A 12500-nucleotide genomic window follows, 5' to 3' on the forward strand; every position below is an offset into this window, starting at 1 on the left:
CAATTTACGGGCTTTATCGGGCAATTTACGGGCTTGATGGTGCGACTTACGGGCCTGATAGTGCGACTAACGGGCTTGATAGGGCAATTTACGGGCTTTTTGGTGCGAATTACGGGCTTTTTGGTGCGACTTACGAGCTTGATAGGGCAATTTACGGGCTTTTTGGTGCGACTTATGGGCTTGATAGGGTAATTTACGGGCTTGTTGGTGCGACTTATGGGCCTGATAGTGCGACTAACGGGCTTGATAGGGCAATTTACGGGCTTTTTGGTGCGACTTACGGGCCTGATAGTGCGACTTATGGGCCTGATAGTGCGACTAACGGGCTTTGATAGTGCGACCAACGGGCTTGATAGTGCGACCTATGGGCTTGATAGTGCGACTAACGGGCTTGATAGTGCGACTTATGGGCTTGATAGTGCGACTTACGGGCTTGCTTTTCCATGTTTTTCGCATCGAGCTTCGGTTCGTTTCGAATAATTTTGTCCATGTTTTTCGTTTGCTACGAGAGGTTCGGTTCGTTTTCAGTTATCCCTGTGTTCATGGTTTTCGTGAGCTTCGATAGGTTTGGTCCGTGTTTTTGAGTACTCTTGTCCATGATTTTCGTGTGCTTCTAGAGGTTTGGTCCGATTTTCAGTACTCTTGTCCATGCTTTCACATGCTCTGATAGGTAGGTTCGTTCTCAGTTATCCCTGTGTTCATGGTTTTCGTGTGCTTCCATAGGTTTGGTCCGTGTTTTTGAGTACTCTTGTCCATGATTTTCGTGTGCTTCTAGAGGTTTGGTCCGATTTTCAGTACTCTTGTCCATGCTTTCACATGCTCTGATAGGTAGGTTCGTTCTCAGTTATCCCTGTGTTCATGGTTTTCGTGTGCTTCGATAGGTTTGGTCCGTGTTTTTGAGTACTCTTGTCCATGATTTTCGTTTGCTTCTAGAGGTTTGGTCCGATTTTCAGTACTCTTGTTCATGCTTTCACATGCTCTGATAGGTTCACAGTCAGTTTTCAGTTATCCCTGTGTTCATGGTTTTCGTGTGCTTCGATAGGTTTGGTCCGTGTTTTTGAGTACTCTTGTCCATGATTTTCGTGTGCTTCTAGAGGTTTGGTCCGATTTTCAGTACTCTTGTCCATGCTTTCACATGCTCTGATAGGTAGGTTCGTTCTCAGTTATCCCTGTGTTCATGGTTTTCGTGTGCTTCCATAGGTTTGGTCCGTGTTTTTGAGTACTCTTGTCCATGATTTTCGTGTGCTTCTAGAGGTTTGGTCCGATTTTCAGTACTCTTGTCCATGCTTTCACATGCTCTGATAGGTAGGTTCGTTCTCAGTTATCCCTGTGTTCATGGTTTTCGTGTGCTTCGATAGGTTTGGTCCGTGTTTTTGAGTACTCTTGTCCATGATTTTCGTTTGCTTCTAGAGGTTTGGTCCGATTTTCAGTACTCTTGTTCATGCTTTCACATGCTCTGATAGGTTCACAGTCAGTTTTCAGTTATCCCTGTGTTCATGGTTTTCGTGTGCTTCGATAGGTTTGGTCCGTGTTTTTGAGTACTCTTGTCCATGATTTTCGTGTGCTTCTAGAGGTTTGGTCCGATTTTCAGTACTCTTGTCCATGCTTTCACATGCTCTGATAGGTAGGTTCGTTCTCAGTTATCCCTGTGTTCATGGTTTTCGTGTGCTTCCATAGGTTTGGTCCGTGTTTTTGAGTACTCTTGTCCATGATTTTCGTGTGCTTCTAGAGGTTTGGTCCGATTTTCAGTACTCTTGTCCATGACTTTCGTTTGCTTCGATTCGTTCACTCCATTACTCTTGTCTGTGGTTTTCGTTTGCTTCGATTCGTTCACTCTATTACTCTTGTCTGTGGTTTTCGTTTGCTTCGATTCGTTCAGTCCATTACTCTTGTATGTGATTTTCGTTTGCTTCGATTTGTTCAGTCCATTACTCTTGTATGTGATTTTCGTTTGCTTCGAGTCGTTCAGTCCATTACCCTTGTCTATGATTTTCGTTTGCTTCGAGTCGTTCAGTCCAATACTTACCTTTGTCTATGATTTTCGCTCTAGCCCAGTCGCCCTGCGCTCTGGAAATCACATTCCAACTCTATCACCGATAGTGCTCACACCTTGGAAACCACATTTCACCCGGGGAACCTTAGGGTGGATTTTGAGCCTTTCGGGATTGCGAAACCATCATTTAACACTCTAAACTTAATTTCCGCAATCCCAGACGCACTTTCCATATGGTCTCCAAAAATGCGTGTGAGCTGACCTGGTCCCTTATAATAGGCAATGAACACGATTTTGGAAAAATATTTTTATCAAAATTTTTTGTCTCACCGGGTAAAATCGAATTTACTTGGGAAAAATGTTCTAGCAGGGGCCCTCCCATACAAATTTTTTTCTTCTCAAAAATGATTTTCGTTTCACTTTTCATACTCAGGGGAGTCTAAAATTGATGTTTTGAGTCACCATGAAAAAAATTTTTTTTTTGACCCGAGCTTGTGTCGCGACCCAAAAATCGACTCACTTGGGAAAAATGTTCTAGCAGGGGCCCTCCCATACAAAAATTTTTTCTTCTCAAAAATGATTTTCGTTTCACTTTTCATACTCAGGGGAGTCTAAAATTGATGTTTTGAGTCACCGTGAAAAAAAAATTTTTTTGACCCGAGCTTGTGTCGGCGACCCAAAATCGACGCACTTGGGAAAAATGTTCTAGCAGGGGCCCTCCCATACAAAAATTTTTTCTTCTCAAAAATGATTTTCGTTTCACTTTTCATACTCAGGGGAGTCTAAAATTGATGTTTTGAGTCACCGAGAAAAAAAATTTTTTTGACCCGAGCTTGTGTCGGCGACCCAAAATCGACGCACTTGGGAAAAATGTTCTAGCAGGGGCCCTCCCATACAAAAATTTTTTCTTCTCAAAAATGATTTTCGTTTCACTTTTCATACTCAGGGGAGTCTAAAATTGATGTTTTGAGTCACCGAGAAAAAAAAATTTTTTTGACCCGAGCTTGTGTCGGCGACCCAAAATCGACGCACTTGGGAAATATGTTCTAGCAGGGGCCCTCCCATACAAAAATTTTTTCTTCTCAAAAATGATTTTCGTTTCACTTTTCATACTCAGGGGAGTCTAATATTGAAGTTTTGAGTCACCGTGAAAAAAATTTTTTTTTGACTCACTGGGTAAAATGGTCGCACTTGGGAAAAATGTTCTAGCAGGGGCCCTCCCATACAAAAAATTTTTATTTCTCAAATCGATCCGTGGTTTCACTTTTCATACTCTAGGGCCCATTTGCTTCAACTTTGGAAAAAATTTTCGATGATGAAAAATTTTCACCTTCGACGTCCATCGACCACTCGACCCGAACTTGGTACTTTTGTATGGAGGTACCCGAGTGGTGACTTTTTCATACAAAAATTTTTATTTCTCAAATCGATCCGTGGTTTCACTTTTCATACTCTAGGGCCCATTTGCTTTAACTTTGGAAAAAATTTTCGATGATGAAAAATTTTCGCCTTCGACGTCCATCGACCACTCGACTCGAACTTGGTACTTTTGTATGGAGGTACCCGAGTGGTGACTTTTTCATACAAAAATTTTTATTTCTCAAATCGATCCGTGGTTTCACTTTTCATACTCTAGGGCCCATTTGCTTCAACTTTGGAAAAAATTTTCGATGATGAAAAATTTTCACCTTCGACGTCCATCGACCACTCGACCCGAACTTGGTACTTTTGTATGGAGGTACCCGAGTGGTGACTTTTTCATACAAAAATTTTTTTGCGAATACGTGTTCGTTCGCGATCATTTAGGCCATGAACCGCAAGTCCGCTGCGATAGAAATAGTGCATTGTAGTTACTCGACGAGAAAAAAAATCGGGACTTAGAAAAATTTTTGAAAGTCAAATCGTATTGACTTCCAACAACACCTGATAATAAACACACATTGCCTGTTGCACCACAGATCGCATTTGACTTAACAAATCGCCTGTTGGTACGCACATCACCATCGACTTTACCAATCGCGTTTCGCACCGCTAATCCCACTTGGCGTGGAGCCACGCACATAATGTTGCGAGGAGAGTATTAATCGGGACTTAGCGTTTTAAGCTCGCGAACACTCCACTATGGGAGTGCACGCAAGCACCAACTGTACACACACAACACAACAATCACTCTCGCGAACACTCCATTCCCAAAGTGAACGCGAGCACCAGCAAGCATGGGTCGCCTGAGAGGATCGATGCGAACGCATCTCTACAACTCGCAGCTCCCAGCCTGTAGTCCCGTCGTTTGCGGGCGGTCGAAGGTGTCGAAACTAGTTGTATCCACGGTCGACGGAAACACAGCCACCAGGGTTCCCTGTGGTAAGGTACTTCCACGTGCAGCGTGCTCCCGCCCGTTGCGGCTCAGTCTAGTGCTATAGCGGGGATGAGACGTCAGTGTGCGCGGGGCAGCACCGACGGATCTCGGAGGGTTGTTAAGCCCGCTAGCTTCCGATCACCTAATGGGTTTGAGAAGCGCTATCAGCTCGGATTGGATACGACCTTAGAGGCGTTCAGGCATAATCCAGCGGACGTAGCGTCATACCAAAGTCCGGTCGAACTAGTATTGAGCCAGTGGTCCGTACCTGTGGTTCCTCTCGTACTGCACAGGAATTCCGTTAAGATAGCGGCAAACAGCACACACCAGTAGGGTAAAACTAACCTGTCTCACGACGGTCTAAACCCAGCTCACGTTCCCTTGAAAGGGTGAACAATCCTACGCTTGGTGAATTTTGCTTCACAATGATAGGAAGAGCCGACATCGAAGGATCAAAAAGCCACGTCGCTATGAACGCTTGGCGGCCACAAGCCAGTTATCCCTGTGAGTTGCGATCCACACTTCGAGGCGAACGGACGTGCTTCAGTGCTGCTCCCGCTAAGCATTGTGTGTGTGTGTAAGGTGTAAAGCGAATAAAGTGTGATATTGACCCCGGACGGCCAGCTAGGACATTGATTTCACGTAGCCGACCCCCGATTCTGATTGCGGACCTTCCACCCAAGTTTCACCCCCCTACCTGCAAAGGGGGGGGACTTTTTCGTGAACCAGTTTTTCGGCCATTATAAGGTGGTCAGTGCTTGGATTGCTTTGAACGATATGTCAACGGACGCGTCTTCGCGAGACGCATCCACAGACACCAAATTTGTGCGTGTGCGTGAGCTAGACCGGAAGTAGCAGTGAAAAAACTAAAAAAACTACTGGCGCTTTTGCAGTGTACGGCTCTTTTGCCCCCCCAGAAGTGCGTGAATCGCGTTAAAAGTATTGCAGAACTTCAACTGAGAACTGCGCGATTCGATAGAGTGGTCTACCGTTCCTGTGCGACAAATACTCGCGGAGTTATAAGCGTGCAAAATCGGAGGTCTAGTGTCATTTTCATCGGCACGTGGCGGTACGGCACAACATTTCGCACGCGCGTGGCTCTATGTGGGGGCACCTTGTGTGTGTAAGAAGGCTGAGATCAGGAAATCGCGAATAACGGGCGAACCGTTTGAGCTAGGGTTTTGATTTCACGTAGCCGACCTTCGATTTTGGTTGTGCACCCCCCACCCAAGTTTCACCCCCCTACCTGCAAAGGGGGGGGACTTTTTCGTGCACCAGTTTTTCCGCGTTTAAAAATCGAATAGTGACTGGATTTTCTCGAGCGATACGTCAACGGACGCGTCTTCGCGAGACGCATCCACAGACACCAAATTTGTGCGTGTGAGTGAGCTAGACCGGAAGTAGCAGTGAAAAAACTAAAAAAACTACTGGCGCTTTTGCAGTGTACGGCTCTTTTGCCCCCCCAGAAGTGCGTGAATCGCGTTAAAAGTATTGCAGAACTTCAACTGAGAACTGCGCGATTCGATAGAGTGGTCTACCGTTTCTGTGCGACAAATACTCGCGGAGTTATAAGCGTGCAAAATCGGAGGTCTAGTGTCATTTTCATCGGCACGTGGCGGTACGGCACAACATTTCGCACGCGCGTGGCTCTATGTGGGGGCACCTTGTGTGTGTAAGAAGGCTGAGATCAGGAAATCACGAATAACGGGCGAACCGTTTGAGCTAGGGTTTTGATTTCACGTAGCCGACCTTCGATTTTGGTTGTGCACCCCCCACCCAAGTTTCACCCCCCTACCTGCAAAGGGGGGGGACTTTTTCGTGAACCAGTTTTTCGGCCATTATAAGGTGGTCAGTGCTTGGATTGCTTTGAACGATATGTCAACGGACGCGTCTTCGCGAGACGCATCCACAGACACCAAATTTGTGCGTGTGCGTGAGCTAGACCGGAAGTAGCAGTGAAAAAACTAAAAAAACTACTGGCGCTTTTGCAGTGTACGGCTCTTTTGCCCCCCCAGAAGTGCGTGAATCGCGTTAAAAGTATTGCAGAACTTCAACTGAGAACTGCGCGATTCGATAGAGTGGTCTACCGTTCCTGTGCGACAAATACTCGCGGAGTTATAAGCGTGCAAAATCGGAGGTCTAGTGTCATTTTCATCGGCACGTGGCGGTACGGCACAACATTTCGCACGCGCGTGGCTCTATGTGGGGGCACCTTGTGTGTGTAAGAAGGCTGAGATCAGGAAATCGCGAATAACGGGCGAACCGTTTGAGCTAGGGTTTTGATTTCACGTAGCCGACCTTCGATTTTGGTTGTGCACCCCCCACCCAAGTTTCACCCCCCTACCTGCAAAGGGGGGGGACTTTTTCGTGCACCAGTTTTTCCGCGTTTAAAAATCGAATAGTGACTGGATTTTCTCGAGCGATACGTCAACGGACGCGTCTTCGCAAGACGCATCCACAGACACCAAATTTGTGCGTGTGCGTGAGCTACACCGGAAGTAGCAGTGAATAAACTAAAAAAACTACTGGCGCTTTTGCAGTGTACGGCTCTTTTGCCCCCCCAGAAGTGCGTGAATCGCGTTAAAAGTACTGCAGAACTTTAATTGAGAACTGTGCGATTCGATAGAGTGGTCTACCGTTTCTGTGCAACAAATACTCGCGGAGTTATAAGCGTGCAAAATCGGAGATCTAGCGCCATTTTCATCGGCGTGTGGAGGCAACATTACGCACGCGCGTGGCTCTATGTGGGGGCACCTTGTGTGTGTAAGAAGGCTGAGATCAGGAAATCGCGAATAACGGGCGAACCGTTTGAGCTAGGGTTTTGATTTCACGTAGCCGACCTTCGATTTTGGTTGTGCACCCCCCACCCAAGTTTCACCCCCCTACCTGCAAAGGGGGGGGACTTTTTCGTGCACCAGTTTTTCCGCGTTTAAAAATCGAATAGTGACTGGATTTTCTCGAGCGATACGTCAACGGACGCGTCTTCGCGAGACGCATCCACAGACACCAAATTTGTGCGTGTGCGTGTGTCATACCGGAAGTGGCAGTGGTTTTAGTACATTATGCAAAATTTTTGTACTAAACCGGGTTTTAGTACAAACGCGATTCGACGGACGATAAAAATTCCCGTCGATAGAGACCTCGGACGTGTGAATGTGTCGTAACTTCGTGGAGTTATAGCGTTTCGAAAAGTTCGATAAGTAGTTTGATAAAAGTTATCGAACTCCAAAACCGAGTTATCGGACTTTCAATCTGCGATAACTCGAGCGTCCTTTGTGCTAGAAACACGTGCGGGGTATCGGGAGAAAGGTCGTCGGATTGGGCGTCCGATGGTGTCCACCCCGCTGACCCGCTACTCACCCCCTTCCACCCCGGAAGGAAAAACCACTTTTGTGAGCTGGTTTTTGCAGTAGGACACCAGTGAGGGGTATCGTTGGAAAGGTCTGAAGGAGGGGCGTCGAGTCGTCACACTCCGCCCACTTTCCACCCACCCCTACCCCCATCCTGGGGGAACACCAAACTCAACCATGGCATCGAATTTGCGGTCAAGGGCAGCATCGACGGACAGCCGAGCACCGGTGGGCTCGAAGCCAGTCGTAGTGCTGAGCAAAGTCATGGAAAGGCAGACCACAGCCACGAGAGGTGCTGCTCGCATGAGTGGAGTTGGCACGGCCACAGCAACAGCGTCGACAGTGCAAATGGAGAGGCTTATTGAGCGCTTGGAGGACCAGCTGGCCCTCCTCCGCGCACAACTGACGGAACAGGCGGAGCAGTTCCGCAAAGACCTCGCGGCGATGCAGGAGAGCCATCGCCAGGAGGTGCAGTACCTGCGGGAGGAGAACCGCAGGGAACGCGAGGCGTCGAATGGTCTGCTGGCACAGCTAGTGTCTGTACAGCAGCAACAGCAGCAGCAGCAGCAGCAGCAACAGCAGCGGCAGAAGCAGGCAGTGGGTGCGGTGACGGCTACGGTGTTGCCGTCTCCGGACCAGGAAGGCGGCTCCTGGGCCGAGGTGGTGCGCCGTAAGCCGGCACGCCAGCAGCCGGCCCAGCAGCAACGGCAGGAGCAGCAGCAGCGGCAGCAACAGCAGCAACAGCAGCAGCAGCGGCAACAAACGCAGCAGGGGGGGTCTTATCGCCCTCCGCAAATGCGCCAACCGCAGCAGCAGCGTCAGCAGCAGCAGTGGCAGCTGAAGGGCCAGCTGTTGCATAACCGCAACCAGCAGCAGCCACATCATCAGCAGCAGCCGCGACAACAACAACAGCAGCAGCTACATCGTCGTCCGACGCGACGCAGTGTGCGTCCGGACACTATTGAAGTCGCACCGGCTGAGGGAGTAACCTGGACGCAGGTATACCTGAAGCTGCGAACGGATTCGGAACTGGAGGAGGTCCGCACGGACATTGGGATGGGTCGACGTACGGCTCAAGGCCACCTTCGCGTCCCCATCAAACGGACCGCTGACAGCGAGGCGCTCGCTTCTAAGATTCAGGGCGTCCTTGGAGACATGGGAGTAGCTCGAGTACTCACAGACATGGGAGAGGTCCTGGTTACCCACGTCGATTCGCTGGCCACCGTCGACGACGTGAAGGAAGCGATCCGGGCCAAACTCGGGGTGGCACCGGGCATCACCTTCGTCGACGTCTGGGAGCTGAGCGACGGGACGAAACGCGCTCGTGTCCGCCTCCCGCTAGTGAAAGCGCAGCTTTTACACGAAGTGAGGCTGCCACTGTGCCAGTGCATCAGCACGGCACGTGAAGTCCCCCGTCGCCCTGTCAGCCAGCGCCGTTGCTTGCGCTGCTTCGACATCGGCCACATCGTGCGCGACTGTCGGAGCGAGACGGATCACAGTGGGAAGTGCTTCCGCTGTGGCACCGCTGGTCATCTGGCGAAGGATTGCTCCTCGGAGGCTAAGTGCCTCAAGTGTGGTGGCCCGCACAGCATCGGCCACGCAAGTTGTGGACAGCCGCCAGCATCATGCGAGTGAAGCAGCAGCTGCGTGTGTTGCAGGCTAACCTGGGCGGTGGACGCACTGCCCAGGACTTCGTCCTGCAATCCGCTCGGACGGAGCGGATCGACGTGTTGCTGCTCTCGGAGGTGTACCGGCCTCCAGAGAACAACGGAACGTGGTCAGTCGACTCGTCGGGGGGAGTAGCCGTGGTGGCTACCGGAGCGCACCCCATCCAGCGTGTGTGGCGCAGCCCAACGCCTGGATTGGTAGCCGCCCAGATCGGCGGCATTGTGTTTGTGAGCTGCTATGCTCCCCCCCGCCTCACCATCGGCGAGTTCGAGCACTTCCTGGAGGCTCTGGAGCTGGAGGCGCTTCCCCACCCTCACGTCGTCGTAGCAGGCGATTTTAACGCCTGGCACGAGGAGTGGGGAAGCGAACGCAACACAGTGCGGGGCGAGGAGCTGCTGTCCACCATCCAGCAGCTCGGGTTGAGGATTCTCAACCGAGGTACAACCCCAACGTTCGTCGGGAACGGCGTTGCCACTCCCAGTGTTGTCGATGTGTCGTTCGCGAGCGAGTCTATCGCTCGACCCGACACCTGGGCAGTGGCTCCCGACTCGTTGGCGCGGTTTTACACGGCGTCCGACCACCGGTACATTCTCTTCACCGTCGGGCCGTCCTCCTCGCCCCAGCACCACACCGAGCGGCATCAGCAGCGACAGCAGCAGCAGCAGCACCACCACCATCGGCGGCAGCAGCAGCAGCAACATCGACACCAGCGGAGCAACCATCAGCCCGTCTCCCATCGCCAGGGCAGGAGATGGAAGGCCTCGCAGTTCTCGGCCGAGGCGTTCCGGGTGGCACTGCGAGCGGCGAGCTTCGAGGAGCGAGCGGTCAGCCAAGAGGGCATGGTCGATGCCATCTTCGAGGCATGCGACGAAACGATGGCGTGGGTCACCACGTCGCATCGTGACCCCCATCGAGCCCTCTTTTGGTGGACACCGGAGCTCACGCGCCTCCGCGAGGAGTGTGCAGCCGCTCGCGACCGGATGGTCGCCACGGTCGACCTGCAAGAGCGCAGCCTTGCAGCAGCGCACCACCGAACTGCGAGGCGGGCGATGGAGAAGGCGATCCGGGCCAGCAAACGGGCAGAGTTTGACAACCTCATCCGACTCGCGGAGGACAATGAGTTCGGGGCAGGTTACCGTGCTGTCATGTCGCGGCTTCGTGGCAGCTACGTGCCACCGGAGACAGACAGGGAGGAGCTGCAACGCATCTCCGGGGACCTGTTCCCGACTCATCCGCCTGTCGACTGGCCGGCAGAGGAGGACTCCGCGGACGGGCAGTCGCTGACGCCTGTCACCACGAGCGAGCTGCTGGACATCGTGGGGAGCATGGCCAACCGGAAGGCGCCGGGTTTGGACGGGATCCCCAATGCAGCCGTCAGGACAGCGATCAGGGAGTACCCGGAGGTTTTCCGCCGCTTGTACCAGGACTGCCTGGACAGTGGCACGTTTCCTGCGCCGTGGAAGCGGCAGCGCCTGGTGTTGCTGCCCAAGCCAGGCAAACCTCCCGGGGAAAGCTCCTCGTACCGGCCGTTGTGCATGCTTGACGCACTCGGCAAGGTGTTGGAGCGCCTGATCCTGTCCCGGCTCAACGTCCACCTCGAGGATCCTGAAGCTCCACGGCTGTCGGAACGGCAGTACGGCTTCCGGAAAGGGCGATCCACCATCAGTGCGATCCAGCGGGTTGTTGAGGCTGGTAGGACGGCCATGTCCTTTCGCCGGACAAACCAGCGGGACAACCGCTGCCTGATGGTGGTCGCTTTAGACGTCCGCAACGCGTTCAACACCGCGTCCTGGCAGTCCATCGCCAACGCGTTGCAGGAGAAAGGCGTGCCATCCGCACTGAGGAGGATGCTGAGGAGTTACTTCGAGGACCGGCGGCTGATCATCGAGACCAGCGAGGGCCCTGTCGAGCGGCACATCAGCGCGGGAGTTCCACAGGGGTCCATCCTGGGCCCCACCCTGTGGAACGTGCTTTACGACGGGGTCCTGGGAGTGCCACTGCCACCGGGGACGGAGTTAGTCGGCTATGCCGACGACTTAGTCCTGCTCGCCCCGGCGGTGACTCCCGAAGCCGCGGCCTCGAAGGCGGAGGCAGCGATCGTTACCATCAGCAGCTGGATGTCCCGTCACCGTCTTGCCCTGGCGCCGGAGAAGACGGAGATGACGGTGATATCGAGCTTGAAGCGGCCTCCAGCAGTCAGCGTCGTCGTTGAAGGAGTAGCGGTTCCGGCATCCAGATCCATCCGCTATCTGGGCGTGTGGCTGCAGGACCATCTGTCCTGGCTCCCGCACGTGGAGAAGGCTGCGGCAAAGGCGGAGAAGGTCGCCCAGGCGGTGACACGGCTTCTGCCGAATCACAGCGGCCCGAAATCGTCGCGAGCCCGCCTACTGGCGGCTGTAGCGGACTCCATCCTTCGCTACGGAGCCCCAGTATGGTCGGAAGGCTTGGAAAGACGACAATGCCGCAGGCTTGTCAGTCGAGTACAGCGTAAGACGGCGATTCGGGTATGCAGAGCGTTCCGGACGGTGCGTGGTGAAACGGCGGTGCTGCTGGCCGGGTTGATCCCGATCTGCCGCCTTATTGAAGAGGACAGCCGGGTGCACCGTCATCTGCACCAACAAGATCGAGAGGGGACCAGCGAGCAGGTCCGAGCCAGCGAACGCGAGCGAACCTACGCGATCTGGCAGGCAGAGTGGGACTCTGACGCCGACAGCGACGAGGCTAGCCGGTACACGCGTTGGTCACACCGAGTGGTTCCCGACGTCAAAGCCTGGCAGTCACGGAAGCATGGAGACGTGACGTTCCAGCTGGCACAGGTGCTGTCCGGTCACGGATTTTTTCGAGACTATCTGTGCAGCATGGGCTTCACGTCGTCCCCGGACTGCCAGCGCTGCCCCGGTGTGGCCGAGACGGCCGAACACGCAGTGTTCTGCTGTCCGCGGTTTGCTGCGGTGCGCGAGGAGCTGTTGGGCGGGCCGGATCCGGTGTCTCCCGACAACATCCTCGGTTGCCTCCTGGAAAGCCCGGAACGATGGAGCCGTGTGTGCGAGGCTGCACAGCGGATAACGGACGAGCTCCAGGATGACTGGAATGCCGAGCGGGAGATGCTGGCCGCGCAGAATGGTGCGCCACC

This window comes from Anopheles moucheti (genome assembly GCF_943734755.1).
Source record: "Anopheles moucheti chromosome X unlocalized genomic scaffold, idAnoMoucSN_F20_07 X_unloc_5, whole genome shotgun sequence".
In the NCBI taxonomy this organism is placed as follows: domain Eukaryota; kingdom Metazoa; phylum Arthropoda; class Insecta; order Diptera; family Culicidae; genus Anopheles; species Anopheles moucheti.